Source organism: Rhinolophus ferrumequinum, chromosome X, assembly GCF_004115265.2.
Source record: "Rhinolophus ferrumequinum isolate MPI-CBG mRhiFer1 chromosome X, mRhiFer1_v1.p, whole genome shotgun sequence".
Lineage (NCBI taxonomy): Eukaryota > Metazoa > Chordata > Mammalia > Chiroptera > Rhinolophidae > Rhinolophus > Rhinolophus ferrumequinum.
Genome location: NC_046284.1, coordinates 74533792 through 74556905, shown reverse-complemented (window position 1 = coordinate 74556905; position 23114 = coordinate 74533792). Strand labels below are relative to the sequence as shown.

At 36.7% G+C, this 23114-nt stretch overlaps 1 protein-coding gene across 5 annotated transcripts in view; it reads left to right on the top strand.

Moving 5' to 3' along the window:
• The first annotated feature begins 545 nt into the window (after nucleotides 1-545).
• The window catches only part of GPR174 (G protein-coupled receptor 174), a 68473-nt gene continuing 45904 nt past the window's right edge, over nucleotides 546-23114 (top strand). For 2 of the 5 annotated variants that reach the window (XR_004423871.1, XM_033114376.1), the window contains exons 1-2: nucleotides 886-1023; nucleotides 17557-17648. The gene's annotated coding sequence lies outside the window, so the exon portion shown is untranslated. Of the gene's footprint in view, nucleotides 674-885; nucleotides 1024-17556; nucleotides 17649-19927; nucleotides 19989-23114 lie in introns of those variants that run through there. The other 3 variants (XM_033114463.1, XR_004423873.1, XM_033114504.1) reach the window with 3 other exon arrangements.

Sequence of the window (23114 nt, the reverse complement as noted above, 5' to 3'; positions counted from 1 at the left end):
GTATCTCCAAATTGCTCCTAAAGAGTATTTATTTCAATGGCAGAAATTTGGAGGTTTGTATATACAAGAATACCCTAGGCAGAGGTCAACTCCACTTTGACTTCTTGTATTGGGAGTTACCTTAGGGATATCCTTAGAAAGGGAGTGTCCACTTTGGTACCTGAACACAACAACTGAGGGGCTATAGAAAGGATCACAGTGAAGATTGAAGTAGTCCACTAACTATGGAAGGGGCCAGAGGGTACCTAGCTTAAGCAAAGGGCTCCAAAAATAAATAGGCTGTATATTATCACAAACTCAAAGCTGAGTGCAACCACAGGATTAGAAGACAATGCACTGTAGTCCTATAAATAGAAACGAGAGTTTCTTTGCTAAGTGTAAAGATTTGCAGGCTCTACGTACAGCCCATAGCATGTCACTGCACCCTGCATGTTAATGAGAGAGAGAGAGAGAGAGAGAGAGAGAGAGAGAGGGAGAGAGAGAGAGAGAGAGAGAGAGAGAGAGAGAGACAGAGAGAGAGAGAGAGAGAGAGAGAGAGAGAGAGAGAGAGAGAGAGAGAGACAGAGAGAGAGAGCTGCCCCGTGGAAAACGGAAATGTTCAGTGTGCACAGAGTGCCTTGCATATTTCACTCTGACATCTCACTACTATGTTTTCCAACATGATAGTGGTTAGGTAATGCTGCTGATTTTATGTCTTTCTTTTCCTTTTGCTTTCTTCATTTTTCTTTTGGCTTTCTTTTTTGGTTTTGTTTTGTTTTATTCTTTCTTCGCTCCCTCTTTCCGTCTTTCTTTTATTTATTTCCCTTTCTCTCTCCTTTCCTTTTCTCTTTCTTTCCTTCCTTTCTTCCTTCCTTCCTTCCTTTTTTTCTTTCTCTTTTTTTTTTTTTTTCTTCTGGTAATGAAGGGGGATTGGATTGGTTGTTCTCAGAATAGGGTGCTGGAATTGAAGCACAGATTAGTAGCATCCTTGTTGCAGTGGCTGTGGCATGAATTCTCTGGAGAAAACAGAAATAAACTGAAACGGTAGGCTCCAGTTTTTTAATGCTTAATTAGCTCTTTATCTGTGATTTTCACCCTTGATATCTGGAATTGTCCTCTTTACACCAGGTTCTGGATAACCTGTCAGATCTAAGAGTGGTATGAGTATAATAAACCTGGACCATCCTCATATGTCATTTCCTTGGTATTTGCACAAACAAAAATAATTATATGGTTGGCTGCCTAAGGTGGGAGGGGGAGGTAACTTTGAACCTGGAGAAATGTAAGTTTTATATGGAGAGGTTTTTCATAATGTGTTTTGTTCAATTGATATTGAGTAAAATAGCCCCGTGACATTTGTAATTTAACCAACTCCATTGAGTTACTTGCATGAATATGCAGCATGGTTTTTATGTACGGTGCTATAACTCTTTAGATATAATATTTTTACTTGCTGGATGATTAAAATAGTTATATTGGTGTTGTTTTCAAAATGAGCTATGATTTAAAAAATAAGAGAGCTATCATATCTCAGGACCTTTACTAACATGAATTCATGTGTATAAGTTACATATTTTTACGGTAAAAGTACATTGTAACTAATGTTAGTTGTAGAGATTCTGCTTTCAAAGAAAGCAATCCAGAAGAAAAGAAAAAAAAACCCAGCATATTTATAATGAGAGAGGGGAAATAAGAAAGACAATGGGCACAGTTGCTCTGTTTCGCATAGATAAGCTATATGTACCAGAATAAGAATCAGTATATTAAAAAATCAACAACGGATAAAAATGATTTTGGATTAATTTTACATTTTTAGATAATTATAACAGACTTAGTTTTTTTAACAAAATATAAGTGAAATTGTCCCTGACTTGCATGTAGTTTCTCTTTTGTGCTCAAAGAGAAAATATTAAGGAAGGTGACTTCTAACTTTAAACCAAACGATGAGACTATCAATGGCATGTCACTGCTAAGAGTTGCATTCAGAGATTAAAAGAAAGGATGTATTTCCACAGTGCAACATAACCCAGGATTAAATCTCAAATGGCTTTCCTGCTCCTTTCTCTGCTGTCAACAGTGGTATGCATCAACTTCATTTTATATTCCTCTAATCTTTCCAGGGAAGAAAAAAGTTGCAATTTTATTCAATTAGCAGAGCTATTATTTGTTAGAGACCTTTGGGTCATTCACCAAGGAATATTTCTTTCCTGCAGCTACTGTAAATCTCAAGTATGCTGGAAAAGGCATCAATTTTATAGATATGATTCAAGTTTTTTGGCCCATGGAAAGATTCCACCAGCCGTACTAGCAAATATTTGGGTCACATAAAAGCCGTCCTCCAAGAAGTTTGTGTCAGAGGGCAGATCTTTTTTTTTTTTTCAATTACAGAAAATGTTCTTTGGACTTATGAACACATTCACTGCTTTACCTTGCTATATGTTTGCAGTAATATTTCTGTGAGGCAGGAACTGCCTAGTTTGTGTATTCTGTTGGGGGCAGTGTAATATGGTGCTGAATATTGTAAAGGTGAATAAACACACAGTAGGACATTGACTCCTCCAAAAACTTCATTGAATTTCCACCTAGAGATTCTTAGGAATGAATGAATTCAATTATCCACCTTTGCACTAGCTAACTGAAATGAAGGGGAGAAAGAAGAATGCCTTATTTTCATAGGCTATTTTGGCACAAATCAGATACCCTAAACCAGAAAGGGAACTTAATTCCTTTTTCTCACCCCTACCTATTTGTGAGAGGAGGGAACACAGATAGTAAGTAACATTTCCCTTGCCCATTAAAGTGACCTTCCAAAAGTCTTCCTTTTGTGCCATAGGTCTCAAGAATCAGTCTGCAGAACCCTAGTCAGAGAATAAGAAATGATCAGGAACAAGTTCAAACCCTATCACTCACAGGAGCGATGGCAAACATCTGAGACTCTTTTATGCTTTGGGAAGTGACATATATTGACAGTTTGCATTTTACAATTGGAAAAACTGAGGCTCGGAGAGTTGAAGTGACTGGGTCAAGTACCTCTGTGAGTCTGTGGCAGAGAAAAGGCTAGAACCTAGGTTTCTTGATGCCTTGTCCAGTGTTCCTATCACTTCTTCTTATTGTCTAACAGAGCTTGAGAATTAAGAGACACATGCATTATTCATTTGGGAAATGTTAAAATATGTTATTTTGAAATCACTCAAAAACCTCTCAATAGCTGGGACACACCTCAGTCTTTCCCCAACGGCCCTGGTAATGTAGCAAACCCTGATTTTTGGCCTTTACCACTGTTTCCTTGCAAGAATAGCAGAGAATTATCCCTACTGTGCCCACAGAAAAAAATTACAAAATGCAAATCAATACACAAGAATATAAGTTAGGTCCAAATGCTGTAATACAATGTTAACACAGACCTGGTAATATACTGGATGCTTATGTGCTATATTGAGTGCCAGGGATACAGTTTGGCCAAGCTATAAGATAAGATAAAGTATTCAGGAAGTCCGGAGGCATAGGAGATTTCTGACTTGAGAAGGCAGTCAAGATTACTGGGTATCTGCCTGGCAAAAACAGGTATATGGGGCTTAGGATAAAGTGTGAAAAAGCTACATATATAATAATTGGTGGTATGTGAATCCTGAAGAGGATGCAGCAATTAGTAGCTTGACTATTACTAATGTTTATCATACAACAGAGTGATATCTGGGATTAGAAAAGTAAAGTGGATTTTCTTGGTAGTCATGGAAGGCAATCGGGTGTGGAGAGTGTCCTTCGGAGACATTACTTTAATTTGCAGCAATGGCTCCATTAGCATCAGCCAGGAATCAAGACACAGACAGAGCTCCTGAGAAATAATCAGAAGTGCAGGATATTAACTAAAATCAAGTCTGTATAGACTCTGGAGACTTGGGTATGGACCGGAAATCTTGCTGACTCTCATTGCCTAGTGAGGAAACCAAAGTTTAAACCATTGGCCATATCAGTATGTGGGTCACATAGAAGCATGACTTGTGCCCAAAGCATGAGCCAAGGGTGCCCATTCAGGCTCAGTTGTATCTCGGACAGCATAATAAGTATCTCAGTAGATACTCAAAATATATGCAAATGACTACCACCAAGTCTAAAGCCCCTCAATTGCTTCCTTACTTCCTGGCACTATATTTGTTCTTCCAAAATTTTTTGCTCTATCTCACACTACTTATGGCAGACAATGGCAATGTTTTCTCCACATTCTCATCAACAGAAGAAAGACTTTAAAATTGTTATAATTGTAATTAGTTAGCTAAAATTCTTTTCAGCTTCACTTGGCAGATCATATTCGGGTATTTCTTGTAAGCTAACAACATGTTACCAGATATTTCTTATAAGTGGATGACTTATTTTATATGACAAAATAATTTTTACAAGTTATTTATAGGGTAACAGTAATTATACTTATTTACTCTTTGGAGTATTTAACCATTTTTAAGTGATGCAAAGTGACCTGTGAGTTGGTTCTTTAAAACTAAAAATTTCTTATCCTATGTGGCTACCCTATTTTGAAGTGTCAGACCAAATGATCTGCTGAAAAATGAATGGCATATAGAAGACACAGTGATTTATTATTTATCAAATGTGTTTTTTAAAGCCATTTGATGCCAAAAATGCAAAAGGAAATTTTTTCTTGGTTTTTGTGATTAATATCACATCAACAGATACAATAAAGCCACCCTGATTACAGAGGCACATTAAGTAATAAGACAGTAGTTCTAAAGTACAGAAGCAATTTCTGTCCTAAATTAACTATAAAAAGTTGAAGAGTTCTTTTTCTTCTTCCAGGAAAATTAAAGTTGTCAAGACTAATGTGCATTTGGCAATTTGACATATATTGTGTATATAAAGAATCAAGGATATGTACTACACATACTCATAGAGTCTAAAGAAAAAGAATGGTGTTGTCTTTAAACACAATGATACAACAAAGCTGGATAAATTTTATAAAATAATTCTATCAGAATTGCTATAAGATATGAAATTATGTTTACACATGCCTCCCACAATGAAAAGTTAAATGATTATCAAAATAATTCACTTAATGTAGATAGAGGAAGAGTATAAGTTAGGTCCAATAAACAAACTTTTCTTCAGTAGGCATCGTGTTGTTCTCTTACTGTTTTGCCCAACTTACATGAATAGTTTAAATTTGTAAGTATGAAAATATATATTTTTTGCTTGGGTGGTAGGGACCTGCAAAGGTGATTTATAAATCTATATTTTCCTGTCCCTTATTAATTTTTATACCAAAGATTTTACTCATTTAATATACTAAATATATATTTCTTTGGCTTTTTCTCCCCACATTCTAATAATAATAATAGCATCCTCCTTCTATCTACTTGAGTCCATTTTTGGTCAGGGTCTGATTATTTTGTTGTTGTATTTTGTTTTGGTGTTCTAAAATCTTTTTTTCACAGATAAGGTTTTTTATTGGTACTAGACTATATGAAAATCAAAAAAACAACTATTGTTTTGTTTTAGTTTCTCTTTTTTAAAAAAATTAAAATTTATTTGGGTGACAATTGCTAGTAAAGTTACATAGATTTCAAGTGTACAGTTTTTCAATACATTATCAATATATCACTGATATGTGGGATATAAAACTGAAAGCAACAAAAGAACAAGACAAACAAATAAAGAAACAAAAACTCATAGACGCAGACAATAGTTTAGTGGTTACCAGAGGTTAAGGGGGGAGGAGGTTGGTAGATGAGGGTAAATGGGATAAAATATATGGTGATAGAAGGGGAACTGACTCTAAAATGTTTTTAAAAGTTTGTTTCTCTTTTATCCTAACATCTTTTAATTATGAAGGTACTAGGCTCTTTTTTCTAGGAATGTGAAAGTTAAATCAAAGTGCTACTGATTTTTAATACTTCATAAAACAAATTTGATATAATAAATGAAAGTTCATTAAACTAGCATTAGTTTCTCTGGAGAAGAAACAGTAACAATAGAAATATCTGTTTTTAATCAAAAGCAGGCACAGTCCATATCAAAGCATCCGGTACAGTAACGCCTTTCTCTCTTTCTCTCTGAAGGTCTAGGACCCCCAAAAGCCTATCAAAACCAAAAAAAAAAAAAAAAAAAAAAAAGGCTCGTGATTAATTTCACCTCAAAGGATATAATACAGCTACCTTGATGGTGGTATACCTAGCTGAAACAGTATGAATATGACAGACTGTGAAGTGTCCAGCCTAGATAACCAACTCAGAATAATTGTGGAAAAAAGATTTGGGGCCCAAGTTATTGAGAGTCGGGTATCATCCATTGAATTTTGGGCTACTTAGCTTTGCTCTTGCCACTTGTTGAAAGGTCCTTTTGGTCACAGAGGATACAGTAAACTTCCCTCAATTTTGGACCACGAAATTTGATTAAGCAAAGCACTATGAAGACATTTTGCAATCTGCAGAGAGAACAGTGCTGTTTCTCATAATTCAGAGAGTATAACCCAGATTATATTTGACATAGAAATACTTATTAATAACCATCTTGGTTTTAAGCTAAAGTTGTACCAATTAAACATTGAAAAATACTATCTATGTGTCTGTTTGAGTCTTTCCTGGGGGGAAAATCATTCAGGAAATTTAAAATTGCCTGACCTCTAGGAATCACTAAATTTGAAAATCCCTGTGACATGGTCCAAGAGGGAAAACATATTAAGGTTGATTACCCTGGGTTGTAAGTTACTCCGTTACTGGAACTTGGGCTAAACATATACAACCAGAGTAAAAACCTAGGTTAACTATCTGGAGAATATGGGCATGATGGTTAATCACACTGACTGCTCCCCAAATGCCATGGGATCGCCAATGTATAGGCTATTTTAATACAGTGGATAGAGATACAGTCTTTTCCCCAGCCTTTTCATTTAGTGACAGATTTGGAAAATTGTTGAAAATATGTTGGATACAGATAAAATGAAAATTGATGGTGAACCATCAATACATTCCTTTCCAAAGACTGTATGATGTTAATTTGGAAATTTTAAGTCTAATCTAATAATATTTTTATACATCAACCCTCTTGTCATATTGAGCCAAAGAATATGAAATACTTCTGAGAAGTGATGATCAGTTCATTACTTTTTCCTGTAAAATTTCAGCATGTTTATTGAAAAGATGAAATTGATTTATTTTAATATCTAAAAATGTGTTTTTAAAATAAACTTTTAATTTCACATAATCCTTTTGTAGATATGGAATTATTTTTAGGTTTTAAAAATTCATTTTGGAATGTAAATTAGTTTTGATTTGCTCAGTCTCACTCTTAAGCATGCTGACTTCATTTTCTTCATGGAGAATTCTGAGCCTATGGTCTTATTCTATTCTCACTGCTCTGGGAGGTCAGTTTGGTTTTTGTAGAAAAGGGAAAATAATCATAATTCTCCAATGTGATTTAGGGGTTTAGAAGTACATTTAGTTGTTACAAAATCCTCCTAAAACCTCAAGGTGTGAACTTCAAACCAGGGCCAAATTCCTCACCATGGACTAAAGGTGAACATCTGGTTCAGGCTATCTCTGAGCTGTTGATTTTCTCCCACCAGGAACTTATGCTCTATTCTAAATTGAGTATCTTCCTAGTAATGACTCCAGAAAAAGCTTTTAAATATCTAAGCAGCTACAAAGAGCTTATGATTCACCAGGTTTTTGGAGTGAATATAATACTAACTCTAATTTTGATTTTTTGGTTTTCTACCATCAAAAATAATAATTCTTCTGTCTATTTGTATCTTCTTCAATTTTTTTCTTCAGTGTGCTATAATTTTCCGAGTACAGGTATTTTTGTTTGTTTGTTTGTTTGTTTTTTAAATTTACCTCCTTGGATAAATTTATTTCTAGGTATTTTATTTATTTATTTCTGATGCAATTGTAAATGGGGTTATTTTCTTAATTTCTCTTTCTGATAGATTGTTATTGGTATATAAAAATTCAACCAATATGAGATACTCATATCTCATAATAGGATAATTATGGTAACCCATGGACAAGAACTGTATACTCAAATAAGTTACTTTAAAAATTATTAATAAGATTGACAGTCTCTCAGAAATGAAAGATTAAATGTAGAGTGTACAAAAAATTTATTTTTAATATATTTTCCATGAATCTATATGGAAAATTTTCAATAAATACTATTAATATTATAAGTAAAAAATAATGATTCTTATTTATTGCATACTTATGATATACTAAGTATTAAGCAAGATCTCTTAAGTATTCACAATAACTCCATTATTTCCCTGTTTTATAGATGAGAAAAACAATGTTAAAGAAATTAATAACTCTCCCAAAGTTGTACACCTATCTTGGTTGACTTTCAAACCCAGTTCTGTTCGTTGCCAAAGCTCTTTCCATCATGCTATGCTGTCTCTATATGATAAAGCCATTTATCACTATTTTTGTCCTTTTCCGTTTGAGATTCAAGACAGTTCATAATAGAAAGAGTCAGTATTCACCAATTTAAAAATAGGTTTTGTTACCAGAGGGTAAGGGAGGAAAGGGTGGGGGGTTGGTAGAAGAGAGTAAAGGGGGTCAAATATATGATGACGGAAGGAGAACTGACACTGGGTGGTGAACACACAATGCAATATAGAGATAATGTACCATAGAATTGTGCACTTGAAACCTATATATTTGTTTCCTAACCAATGTCACCCCAATTACTTCAATAAAAATTAAAAATAGGTTAAAAATAAGTTTTGTTTTTATTAGAATTAGGCTAGGTGACTTAGGAAATGGGGGCGAACAAAACACATAAAATATAGAATAAGATGGATAAAAATAGGAGATCCTAGAAAACATAGATGAAATATTTCAATTATCTTTAACCAATATTTATGGTATATTTACTAATTTCACAGTGTAGTATGGGCAATAATAGGAGTCATATAAGATATAGCCCCTGCCCTCATGGAGTTTATTTACTTGGGGAGGATAAAGTAGCAGATATTAAATCTGACTATACAATAGGGATTTAGAAGAGGGTATGTGACTTCACAACTTATTTTGCCTTATAACAGAGAATCACTATCCCCATTCACACTAAGTTCATGTGATGCAAAAAGGAAATCATATTAGAGCTTTTATAAAAAAATATGCTTTCTTATTCCTAACTTAATCTATGCTATGTTAAGATTAAAGGTTCTGAATTTCAGATATAATGCTATATCAGAGACTAGGACAAAATATGTGGTTTTAGATGCAAGTTAAAATCAACACAAGGAAAGGGCTCAGAAAAAAACTTGTAAATAGAGACTCGCATAAACAGCTCTGGAGGAATAGATTGATTTACTTGTCTACTGGCCTTCTACTTCACTCTATATTAACTATACAGCACCACAATTGGAAGGAAAATTATGAGATCTTTCATATACAAAATTGGTGCTGCAAATCAATATAAGAAGAGATATATTTATATTTGTGAGTCATTTTTTCTTTAAGACCAAGGACTTGGAGATATAGGATACTTGTTCCAGGTTCAGAGTACAATCTGTGGCTATATTACAGAGAATTAACTGGAATCTAACTCACATACTTAAGTTTAGGGGCTCAGTGTTATAACCAGCTGACCCAACTGGCTACGGAAATCTGGGTAAACAAAATAAAACAAAAACAAACAAAAATACAGAGACAAGATTTTCGGATAGTTCATTTCCTGATAATGTTGGTTGTTCCCCATGTTCTCCTACTTTCTGCAATCCTCCCACCTCAAGTTTATACTTCCTTGTCCAATAGGAAGTAGAGGAAGGGCCTTGGGATATCCATTCCTGACTCTGTTCTAAATAATACTTTTAGCAGGGACCAGTCACAAGCTTGAGCTTCAAGTTGTGCTCCTCTGGGAACGGCTATGGGTAAAAACCTAAACAAGGCAGTAAGCCTCCGAATTTTTCAGTGTCTCTAGCTGTGAAAACGGTGTGATTGAGAGCATCTCTCTCTCAAGGATATGGATCTCCATGCTAATGCCTAATGGGTACTTTACATTCCTTTGTACAGAGTTCCTCTGTACAATTTTAAAAAATGCCATATGCAACTGGATTGAAAAATTAAGTTGCACTTGACGGATTTTCTTCAGCACATGGGAGCATTATGCTTGGTCAAGCTTGCAGCTTAAATGCTTATGAAGAGCAGAATAGTTATAAGGCTTGCAGCTGAATAAATGAAAAAGAGAGGTAGGAGTTGTAGGGATTAGTGAAATCACTGCTTTTAGAAATGGCACATGCAATGGCCCACCCACATTAAGGTTTGTGTCCTAAATATACGGCAGCTTTCTATAGAGCTTAGCTATTGACTTGCTCAATTTAGCAAATGACTGTACTTGTTTTTCTCTTGCTTTATCTATTGTGTCACTGCTGCCAGTCTACAAGTTTTCAAGTAGAGAGGCCATATCTCTTTTATTTCCAGTGACATCTAGCATGGTGACTTGATTTACAGGAAGGCATTGCTCATCTCATCACTTCATTCCTTTTTCCTAGATGGATAATTTAAGGAAACTGTAGCAGCAGGAAAGGGGCCATGGAAGAAAGAGAACATTTGTCCTGATTTGGTTATTTTCCTCCCAGTCTTGCATGGCAGCAGAAATGGATGTTTGTGTATTTCTGTATGTGAGGAGGGCATTCAGGAAGACAGATGGCTAAGAGGCAGGAATAGGTGTTGATTTTTTTCTGCACATAGTAAAGAAGACTAGCTTCCATGCCATTGCAGATAGAAAAATGAGGGACATGTGTTTCCAGGGATTTGTACACTGGTGTTGATTTATAAATTTGACAGCCCTTAATAATATGAACAAAGCTTACATCTAAATGGTATGACTATATGAGGGAAAGAGAAATAACCACACACATATTAGTTAGGAGGAAGTGTGATGTGAATAAAAGAACACAAGTTTCTGAATTAAAATTTAGGTTCTAGTCCTCACTGCCATTAACTTGCTATGTAACTCAGGATGAATCCCTTACTTTCTCTAGTCCACAATTAACCTTGTTTGTAAAAATTAAAACATCAATAAAGATTAATAGATTATTAATAAAGATTTAATAAAAACTAATAAACTCTAATTTGTGTTTAAAATGCTAAATCAGTTCTGTTAGCAATTGAAACATTATAATAAGGATCATTGAATCATTATCTATTGCAAGTTGGGCTCATCAATGAAAACAGCATGTTGCCCCAGGTAGTATGTACTGGCTGAACTTGTTGACTTACTCCATGTATAGGCTGCTGAGCAAGTTTCAATGTATGATATGAGGGATCCAACCTGTTTAAAACCTGTCCCCTACTGTCCTCCCGTGGTGCTGTGATCGTTTTTCCTTGGGTCTGCAATTGTTGCCATGAATTTTTAAAATAAAGCTGCGGAGAAAATGCCTGCACATTCTCTTTGAAAGTCCTGGATAACACCCCCTAGTTCACTGTTATTAATGTATTAGCTTAAATCCACTTATCAAATCTCAGTGATTTTGAGCTTATAAGTAGAAACAATGCTTCTAAGGAATGTTTTGATAGGGACATGACAGGAAAAAATCTGTACCAACCAGGAAAGCCCTCCTAAGACTGTGGGTATTGGATTGGGTATGGAGACTAGGCAGTTAGAGTTGAGGTGTGAGAGCTCTTGTTTAGACCTGAGGTAATAAAGCACTGGAAACGAAGGGCACAAGATTTCTTCATATCTTTTCCAAAATTTATCTAGAACTGGGCCTATCTACCAGTTCAAACTTTTGGTTAGATTTTGCCTGTCAGAACTAAAAGGAATCTGACAGATAACTCGGTATAACTCCTTCATTTTGCAGATGAAAGACTGAGGCCCAGAGACAGAGGGGATTTTCCCAAGGTAACAACACTAATTAGTGATAAGGCCAAGACTAGAATCCTATGTATCTGACCAATGCTCTTTCCCCTACACAATGCATTCTACCAGCTTAAAGTGGTCTGTCTTGGGAGTTGAAAAAGCAAACAAGTAAAACAGAATAGCTTTAAGATATATGGCTGTTCTTGAAAAAAATGATGAGATGATCCCCAAACAAACACCCATTATTTTTTAAATAAAGTTTATTGGGGTGACAATTGTTAGTAAAGTTACGTAGATTTCAGGTGTACAATTCTGTATTACATCATCTATAAATCCCATTGTGTGTTCACCAAACAGAGTCAGTTCTCCTTCCATCACCATATATTTGATTCCCCTTACCCTCATCTCCCACCCCCATCCCCCTTACCCTCTGGTAACCATTAAACTATTGTCTGTGTCTATGAGTTTTTGTTTCTCATTTGTTTGTCTTGTTCTTTTGTTGTTTTTGGTTTATATACCACATATCTGAAAACATTTATCCATAAAGACATGTGTGCTCAATGTTCATTACAGCTTTGTTTACGGTGGCCAAGACAGGGAAAATACCAAAATGTCCTTCGATAGATGATTGGATAAAGAAGTTGTGGTATATATACACAACGAAATACTATTCGGCGGTAAGTAAAGTTGATATAGGAACATTTGTGACAACATGGATGGATCTTGAGAGTATAATGTTAAATGAAATAATTCAGACAGAAAAAGCAGAGAACCATATGATTTCACTGATATGTGGTACATAAACCAAAAACAACAATAAGAACAAGAATAATCTTTTTAATGCATTGTTGCATTCGATTTGCTAGAATTTTGTTTAGAATTTTTGCATCTGTATTTATCAGAGATATTGTAGTCCTCTTTTTGGAGGTTGTCCCTGCCAGGTTTTGGTATCAGGGTAATGTTGGCCTCATAAAATGAGTTAGGGAGTACTGTCTCTTCCACAATTTTTTGGAAGAGTTTGAGCAGGATTGGTATTAGATCTTCTTTGAAGGTTTTGTAGAATTCACTAGGGAAGCCATCTGGTCCTGGACTTTTGCTTTTGGGAAGGTTTTGGATGACTGATTAAATTTCTTTATTGGTGATCAGTCTATTTACATTTTCCAGTTCTTCATGGTTCAGCCTAGGAAAGCTATATGTTTCTAAGAACTTGTCCATTTCTTCTAGGTTGTTGAATTTTGTGGCATATAGTCCTTCATAGTATTCTTGGAGGATCCTTTGTATTTCTGTGGCATCCGTGATAACTTCCCGTTTTTCATTTCTGATTTTGTTTATTAGTGTCTTCTCTCTTTTTATGTTAGTGAGCCTAGCTAAGGGTTTGTCAATTTTGTTAATCTTTTCAAAGAACCAGCTCTTTGTCAGATTATTTTTTTCTATTGTCTTTTTGTTCTCTATTTTATTTAGTTCTGCTCTGATTTTTATTATTTCCTTTCTTCTGCTGAACTTGGGTTTCATTTGTGCTTCTTTCTCTAGTTCTAGAAGGTGTAACATGAGGTTATTTATTTGGGATTTTTCTTATTTTTTTGAGATAGGCCTGTAATGATATAAATTGCCCTCTTAAAACTGCTTTCGCTGCATCCCCAAAATTTTGGAAGTATGTATTTTGATTGTCATTTGTTTCTATGTATCTTTTGATCTATCCTCTAATTTCTTCTTTGACTCAGACGTTCTTTAAAAGTATGTTGTTTAATCTCCATGTATTTGTGGTTTTTCCTGCTTTCTTTTTTCAGTTGATATCCAATATCCAATTTCAAAGCCTTGTATCAGAGAATATGCTTGGTATAATTTCAATGTTTTTAAATTTGCTGAGGCTAGTTTAATGTCCCAATATATGGTCCATCCTTGAGAATGTTCCATGTGAACTAGAAAAAAAATCTATAGTCTGATGTTTTAGGATGAAGTGCTCTAAATATGTCAACTATGTCCATTTCATCTAATGTGTCATTTAGGGCTGCTATTTCATTATTTATTTTCTGTTTGGATGATCTATCCATAGCTGTCAATGATGTATTTAAGTCCCCTAGTATAATTGTGTTTTGGTCAATTTCTCCCTTTAGTTCTGTTAGTAGCTGCTGGGTATATTTCGGTGCTACCTGATTGGGGGCATAAATATTGATGACTGTTATGTCTTCTTGTTGTATAGTCCCCTTTACCATTATGAAATGTCCATTTTTGTCTCTTGTTATCTTTTTCACCCTGAAGTCTGTTTCATGGGCTATCAGTATGGATACACCTGATTTTCTCTGGATCCATTTGCTTGGAGTGTCAATTTCCACCCTTTCACTTTGAGTCTATGCTTGTCCTTGTATCGGAGATGTGTCTCTTGGAGACAGCATATGGTTGGGTTTAGTTTTTTGATCCAATCTGCTACTCTGTGCCTTTTTATTGGTGAGTTCAGTCCATTTACATTTAGGGTGATTATTGATATGTGAGGATTTCCTGTCATTCTATCTTTAATTTTCTGGTAAAGCTGTATCTCCATTGTTTCTTTGCCTTTTTGCTGTTGTCTATTATTTCTGTGTGGTGGTATTCTATGTTTCCCTCTGTTTCTTCTTTTATTACAGTATATATTTCAGTTCTGGAATTTTTTTGAGTGGTTACCCTTAAGTGTATGTAAAAGAAACTTTGATATTTAGAGTATTCCATTTTCTACAGCACGCTTACTTTCTCCATTCCCATATTCCGGTTCAGGCATTTACTCTCCCCCTTTTTATGTTTTGGTTGCCACAATTTGTCCCTGTTGAGGTGGTCAACTAGCCTTCTTTAATATTTCTTGTAGTGCAGGTCGTGTATTAGAAAATTCCCTCAGCTTCTGTATGTCTGGGAATGTCTTTATTCCTCCTTCATATCTAAAGGATATCTTTGCTGGGTATATTATTCTTGGGTCATAATTTCTCTCTTTCAATAGTTTGAATATTTGGTTCCACTCCCTCGTGGCTTGTAGAGTGTCTGCTGAAAAATCTGATGATAATCTAATGGGCTTTCCTTTGTAGGTTACCGTCTTCTTTTCCCTGGCTGTCTTGAGGATTCTTTCTTTGTCGGTGATTTTTGACAGCTTCAATACAATGTGCCTTGGAGAAGGCCTGTTGGGATTGAGGTAATTAGGTGTTCTCTTTGCTTCTTGGATTCGAGGATCTTGTTCTTACCACAGATTTGGAAAGTTCTCGTGGACTATTTATTTGAATATACTCTCTGTTCTCTTTTCTCTTTCTTCTCCCTCTGGTATGCCCATTATTCTTATATTGCCCTTTCTGATGGCGTCAGAAAGTTCTTGTAGAGTTCCTTCATTTCTTTTAAGTCTCAAGTCTCTTTCTTCTTCCATCCGTGTCATTTCCAGGTTTCTATCTTCAATGTCAATGATTCTTTCCTCCATCTGGTCAACTCTACTTCCTAAGCTGGCTATTTCATTCTTAATTTCTTCTATTGAGTTATTAATCTCCAGAAATTCTATTTGGTTCTTTTTTAAAATTTCAGTCTTTTTGGTAAAGTGCTCATGTTGTTCTTTGATTGTGTTTATGAGTTCACTAAACTGCCTTTCTGTGTTTTCTTGCATCTCGTTGAGTTCTTTCAGACCTGCCATCTTGAATTCTCTGTCATTTATTTCACATATTTCCATATCTTTAACTTCATTTTCTGGAGAATTTTCACTTTCTTTCTGAGGTGTCTTGTTGCCTTGGTTATTCATGGCCATTATGATTTATTATTTCTCTTCTTAGACATCTGCAGGAGTGGGTTCTGCAACAGGTTGATAGAAAGAGGTCTTTCTTTTGTTTTCCAGTATGTTTTGGTAGAATATTTTATTTTCTGTCCGACTGCAGCCCTTTTCTCTCTCTCACACTGTAGTATTATGTTTTCTCTGCATTCTTCCAGATTCTTATACTAAGGGGGGATTCCATTGAAGGCAGGCTTCTCCTCTGTTAACAGTTCACCTGGGTCATCAGGTGCTGCATCCCTGTGGGTGAGCGGAGAGCTTTGGAAGTTCCAAAGCTCTTCCTGCACCAGATTCAGAATCCGTGTGTTTCAGCAGTTCTGTTTCCTCCTGCAGGGATCTGTCCAGATAGGTGAGGACATTAGCAGGCTGATTTGTGAGAGATAGCCTAGAGCAATGGCAGCAACCACCACCACAGCCAGTCCTGCTTCCACAGCTCCCTCCCCTTTACTGGAATATGTTGGGCTGTGAATCTGTGTCTGCGGATCACAGTTCTCAGAACTGCAAATATTCTGCTCTTCTCATCTCACACTGCTACTGTTCCGCTTCTAGCACTGGGCAGGTGGGGGCAGGGTGAGCTCTGGGATGGTATTGAGGGGGCGGCTAGTCTCAGTGCCTATGGCTTCCATTCTCCTCTCAGCAGTGAGGGCTTAAACCACCATTTTCAGCCTTCTTCCCTCAGTCTTCGCTCCGCGGTCTCTGCCGTGAGTGTTGGATTCAGCTGTGTTATATCCTGTCCCCTCAGCCCTTTTTGTGAATTCAGCAGTGAGACTCTTTTTCCTTGCCTGTCTGCTGTGTAGGGAGTCCTTTGTGGAGTTTTAGTTGTTCGATCAGTTGTAAATTCCAGGGGAGATTTCCAGAAACTCACCTCATGCTGCTTTTTTAATGACGTCTCTCAAAAACCCATTTTTGATATCTTGCTTGACTCCTGCCCATGAAATATAATGAATTAAACGACTTAAAATAAAGATCATTAAAAGGATTCACTTGAACCAAATTTGTTTAGATGGCAGCTGTTATATTGATTGCCGCCCTTCTATTTTACCTTCCCTCTCTTCCCCTTTGTAGAATTCCCTGCCAACACTTCTGATGAAATATGGCTTTTTATGTAATCCTACTATGTTGTACTACCTGCAACAGTTTTTTTTCTAGGTTCCTTTACTTCCCTTCTTCTACAAAGTAAAATGTATCTCTCTTTGTATTGTATCCTGCCCACTTTATAAGGTGAAAACTAGCTTTTCTGATTGATTGCTTTTAATGGATTAATGTAAACATCCTCGTACTATTTTCATTTTATTAGGAGATTCTTGGAGACAAGTGCCTTAAAGTATCGTATTTATAAGGGGATATTTCAGGCAAGGTGATAAGCCTGGACAAGAGATCATTGGATAAAGTGGAGCAGAGAGGAGTGGGGTGTGGTTTTTGATGCCCCTAAATCACCCCACATAGGAAGCCATTTACAAACGTTGCAAGGTACCTATAATGCAGTTTTTCGTAGAAGATAATTTATCTCTTCGCACCAGCTGTGCTGACACCCACTGACCAACTGTGTCTCCCTCTATGTATATTCACTAACCAATGAAACAGGTGTGGCTGAGTGAACTCAGAAAAGATCCCCAACTGAGAAAAATTCAGTATTTGCCATCCAACTGTGTTGTGAGTTTGACTAGAAGCTGTGGGATTTTTCTTAGATAGGTCATCATAGATAAGAGCTCTTTGTGATCAGGGAGTGGCTTGTGAGCCCTGCCATTGACATCCCAAACTTCTCTCACCCATTCCAAAGGCTGCCAAGTCAAAAAGAAATGTCAAATGGTAAAGAGATTCCCACTCACTCTACTTTGCTACCACTAAAGGCTAAGTGTAAACCTCTCCATACTTTCCTTTGCCCATGGTCATTCGTTTGGGGGGGGGTCTCAGCTTCTACCTGTTGTAATTTCTCAGCCTTTTGTGAGCATCTTCTTCAAGCTCCACTTGGTCACTGTTCTTCTATGTTCTTTCAGGCATGAATAAATTAATCCAGCATAATTACCCATGGCTTCCTCAGGAGATCCTATTCTTTGATTAAGGAATTCCACCAGCACTGGAGAGCACAGTAGGTACTCAAATATGGTCTTGAATTCTGTTTTTGCATCATCCTTAATAGAGTGCTTTTTCACTCTGTGGGCCCTGGGTAGATACTGAGAGCCCTCACTAGTCACTTGTGCCACATTTGCTTGTCCACTTGGTTGATTACCAGGTTCTCACAAACTATGAATGTAATGTTATAGAACATGAAAGGCAGTGGTTTATTGAGTATTTGGTAGAATGTGATATTCTTTTTAGTAGTGCCCTGTGAGTCACATTGGAGCCTGAGTTAATGGAAAAATCATACTGATCTTGTTTTTACTTACTATCTTGATATGTCCATCATGGACTTGTATTTATTTTGATTTTTAAAAAATATTGTACTAAATATTAGGTATTTTGATTACTGAGTTCTTTGGCAACTCTTCAAATTTTGTGTCACTTACCTCACCTTAACCATTTATTCCCATTTTGAAAGTAAGTCTATGTACAGATTACACAAATGATTTCAATGGTAAACTTATACATATGCACATACACACACACATTGGTCACTCTAGTTATAAAGTAGAGAGTGATATGAGTGTGTTGAATAAGGGGATGCCCTTAGCTCAGAAGGAAGATTACAGTAGATGTAGGTAAACCACATGAATATTAGACAAGTGTCTATACACTGATTAGTAAGATAAAAAGTCAATGAATCTTAGGTTAAGAACAGATTTGAAAGATGTAGATTTTGGAGAAGGGTAGTTTTTTGTCATGTTTGCTTTTGGGTTCTTTGTTTGGATACCTATTCTTAGAAGTGTATTATCATGCACCAGCCTAGGTATCTAACCATTGTAACGGGAAATGTCTAACACCTAAGCTCAGTTTAAATAATCATGAGACAAAATGACTCCACAGATCACTTAAACATGGAGAAAATGGTCACATTCATTATATACCTAACCAAGAGATCAGGGTTTTAATAATTAATACAATTCCTTGTAGTGCACATATTCTCTTTATGTAAATGTTTAATTTAAGTATTTAATATAATGGTTTATGTATATTTGGAAGCCAAATTAAAGCAACTCCATCATTTCGTTTTAATTGCATTTTCTCATAAAAATAAAAAGAGCTGCTGTTCAAGACCACTTGAGAATTTTCCCCTGTTATAATCAAGATGAGTATAGTTGGAGAGCTCAGTGAGAGAAGGAGAAAAAAAATCAGATGCATATTATGCTTGTAACACTCATAAATTAGTGATTAATTGTAGGTGAAGTAGACTACACAGCTAATGACATACTTCTTTTGTCAGAAATAATTATCATTGGCTCAAGTAAAATACTATAACTCTTTTGGAGGTATTAACAAATGAAAGTGTTGGTTGAGCCTGAATCCCTGTTCTGATATGAAATTCAAATTAACTGGAGAAAATTCAAATGAATTTTAATTTATTAACAACCAGAAAAGTCCCTATTCAAGATTCAACCTCAGGCTTGATCGAAAGAGAAATAGTGAACCACTACTACTAGCAAACAAACATGAATCAAAGCAAAATAACAACAAAAACGTTTTATTAATAGGTGTATAAAGATATCTACGTAATTTGTTTAAATTATTTCCTCCTGGAGACATTAGCTGGCATTCAATTTTTGATCACAGCATTTATGTATGCATATAGTTTTTTACACTGTTTAAAATGTTAAGAATTTGTTACTTTTATTTAATATATTTATATATCATTACTATAGAAACTTAAAAATATTAACATTAAATACTCATGGAAGTAGGCACTGTTATTATCTCATTTTGCAGAAGAAGCAACTGAGATACAAATATGTTTAAGTAGCTTGCTCAAAGTCACACAGCTAGTCAGTGGCAGAGCCTGAATTTGAATCCAGGAAGATTGGCTCCAGAGTCCATGCTGTTACCAAGTACAAACGATGACTCCTTATTTTTAAAACATTAGTGTATTATGCAGTAACTACATATGCATGCAAAGAACACATGTATATGTCATGGAATAACAGGGCTATTTAAAACCAAATTTGAGACACAAAACTAGCCCCCCAAAATTTAAGAAGACTGAAATAAAACCAAGCATATTTTCCAACCACAATGCTTAGAAATTGGAGCTTGACAGCAAAAAGAAAGCAGGAAAACAAAACAAAGCAATTGCTACTAAAGTATGACCAGGTCAAAGAAGAAATAAAAGGAGAAATCAAAAGATACATAGAAACGAGTAAGAATGAAAATACACCATAGCAAAATTGTTGGCATGCTGCAAAAGCAGTATTAAGAGGGACATTTCTATCTTTACAGGCTTATCTCCAGAAACAAGAAAAATTCCAAATAAACAACCTAACATTACATCTTAAAGAACTAGGAAAAGAAAAACAAATGAAATTTGAAGTCAGTAGAAGGAAGGAAATAATAAAAAGTACAACAGAATTAATGAAATACAGAACAAGAAGACAATAGAAAAACATAATGCAAGAAAGCCCTGGTTCTTTGAAAAGCTTAATAAAATTGACAGACTTCTGGCTAGATTAACTAAGAAAAAAAGACAAAAGACACAAATAAACAAAATCATAAATGGAAGAGGAGAAGTTACTACTGGTACCACAGAATTACAAAGGATCATACAAGAATATTATGGACTGTATGCCACCAAATTAAATAACCTAGAAGAAATGGACAAGTTCTTAGAAATATATAACCTTCCTTGACTACTGAATCATGAAAAACAAGACAATCTAAATAGACCTATGAATAGTGAGGAAATTGAAACAATCATCAAAACATCCCCCAAAGCAAAAGTCCAGGACCAGATGGCTTCACCAGTGAATTCTATCCCATACTCAAAGATGATTTAACACCTGTCTTCTTCAAGCTCTTCCAACCAATTGAAGAAGAGGCAATACTTCCTAACTCATTTTCTGAGTCCAACATTACCCCGATGCCAAAACCTCGTAAGGAGAACACACACACACACACACAGAGAGAGAGAGAGAGAGAGAGAACTACAGACCAACATCTCTGATGAATACAGACACAAAAATTCTAAACAAAATATTAGCAAATTGAATACAACAATACATTGAAAAAGATTATACATCACAATCCAGTGGGGTTCATTGCAGAAGCACAAGGATAGCTCAACATATGTAAATTGATCAATGTGACACACCATATAAGCAAAATAAAGGATAAAAATCATATGATTATATCAATAGATGCAGAAAAAGCATTTGACAAGATACAACATCCATTTGTAATTAAAACACTTAATGAAATGAGTATAGAAGAAAAGTACCTCAACATAAGATCATATATGCCAAACCCTCAGGTAACACCATATTTAATAATGAAAAAATTAAAGCTTTTCTTCCAACATGGCAGAGTAGATAAACACTGTGCCTGTGTTCTTTCATGAACACATTAAAATTACAACTGAATTCTAGAACAATCAACCTGGACAACCATCTCAAGTCTAGTGAAACAGAAGTCATATAACTAAAAATATAAAGAAGCAGCCATGCCAAGACTGGTAGGAGGGGCAGAGATGTGGAATGGGCCCCAAACTTCCCTGTGGTGGTTGAGACTCAGGAGGGATATCTTAACTGGGAAGACCTCCACTGGAGGAGTGAGGGACCCTTGCCCCCTACACCAGGCTCCCCAGCCTGGAGTACTGGTGCCTGGAAGAGGAGTCCCCACAATGTCTGGCTGTGGAAAACAGTGGGGATTCCATTGGAAGGTGTGGGAAACCCAGGCGTCCTCTTAAACGGCCCACACACAGACTCACTCGCTTGCAGGCAGTCACCTTGGGCTCCAGTGGAAGGACCTTGACTTCCACTCAGAGACATATGGGGGGCCTCAGAGACATATGGGGGCAGAATGAGGTGTGTGGCTTTAGGGGGAAGACTGGAGGACAGTTGACATTTCCCAGCATTTTCCCAGTAAGAGGCCTTTCTCCTGTACAGCCAGCAGGCAGGCACCATCTTTCCTGGGTTGAGCCCAACCCCACAGGCTAAATATGAATGTGACTGGCCTGGTGAGCTCCACTGTTCTGCTTTCCTGACTCAGCTGGGAGCCTGCCCCACCCAACTCCTGCACCACCAGAGGCACTTTCTCCCCAAGCAGCCAGCCCCTCCCACATTGCACTCCCCTTGAAAACCTATCAGACTCCAAGGGGCCCCAGGCAGGCAGACACTGGTCTCGGTATACTCTGAGACTTTTGCTGAGTCACTCCAGGCTCAGCACTGGTACTGAACTAGAATTTACATTAACCTGGAGTCCACAACTCTTCCCACTCTAATGACTCCTTCAGACCCTGCCTCACCCAACTCACGTCTCCACAAGGATTTATCAGAAGCTGAACCTTAAGGGTGCCAGCAGATGGCAGTAGGCTTCCAGATGTCCTAAATTTTTGCAGTTACCCAGGCCTGGTACTGGTAGCATCTGCCCTTGGTTTGCAGCATGGCCTTTCCCATGTGACTCCAGGGTTAGCACAGGCAGCAAACAACCATGGATTGCTTTGTAGCTCCTACCAGATAGACCCATTAGTCTCAACTAGTGGTTGACCTGTGCTTGAATAGGAGCCCCTCCCAAGAAGCCCCAGAGCCAACATACTTGGAGGTTGGCTTCAGAACATAGCAAAGCACTGCCCAATTAGCCCCACAAGTGGCATACACAAAGGGTGGTCTCAACAGGCACCAGAGACCAATGGGGCAAATCCCACTCGGTGGGGTAAGCCTCCCACAGAGCTGCCCATAAGCTGTGGACATGGCCAAACTTTACAACCAATCAGACTGAGGGTCAATCCCACCTACTGACATGCCAATAGCACTCAATATTAGCTCAACTATAACAGGAGAACACACACAACCCACACAAGGGACACTCCTGGAGCACCTAGCTCAGATTACCAGGGAGACTATGCCACTGTGTCACACAGAACACGTAATACATAAAGCCACCTGGCCAAGACTGGGACACATACAATCCTACCTAATACACACAAATACAGAGAGGCAGTCAAAATGAGGAAGCAAAGAAATGTATCCCAAATGAGAGAACAGGAGAAAACTCCAGAAAAAGATCTAAACAAAATGGAGGCAAGCAACCTACCAGAGACAGAGTTAAAAAAATGGTTATAAGGATGCTCAAGGAACTCAGTGAGAGCTTCAATAAAGAGATAGCAAGCATAAAAAAGGACATACCGTGTTTCCCCCAAAATAAGACCTAGCTGGATCATCAGCTCTAAAGCATCTTTTGGAGCAAAAATTAATATAACATATTATATTATAACATATTATATAAGACCAAGTCTTATATTATAGTAAAATAAGACCGGGTCTTATATTAGACCGGCTAGGTCTTATTTTTGGGGAAACATGGTATAAACCGTAGAAAAGAACCAGTGAGAAGTGAAGAATACAGTAACTGAAATGAATAATGCACTAGAAGGAATCACCAGCAGACTGGATGAAGAAGAGGATTGAATCAG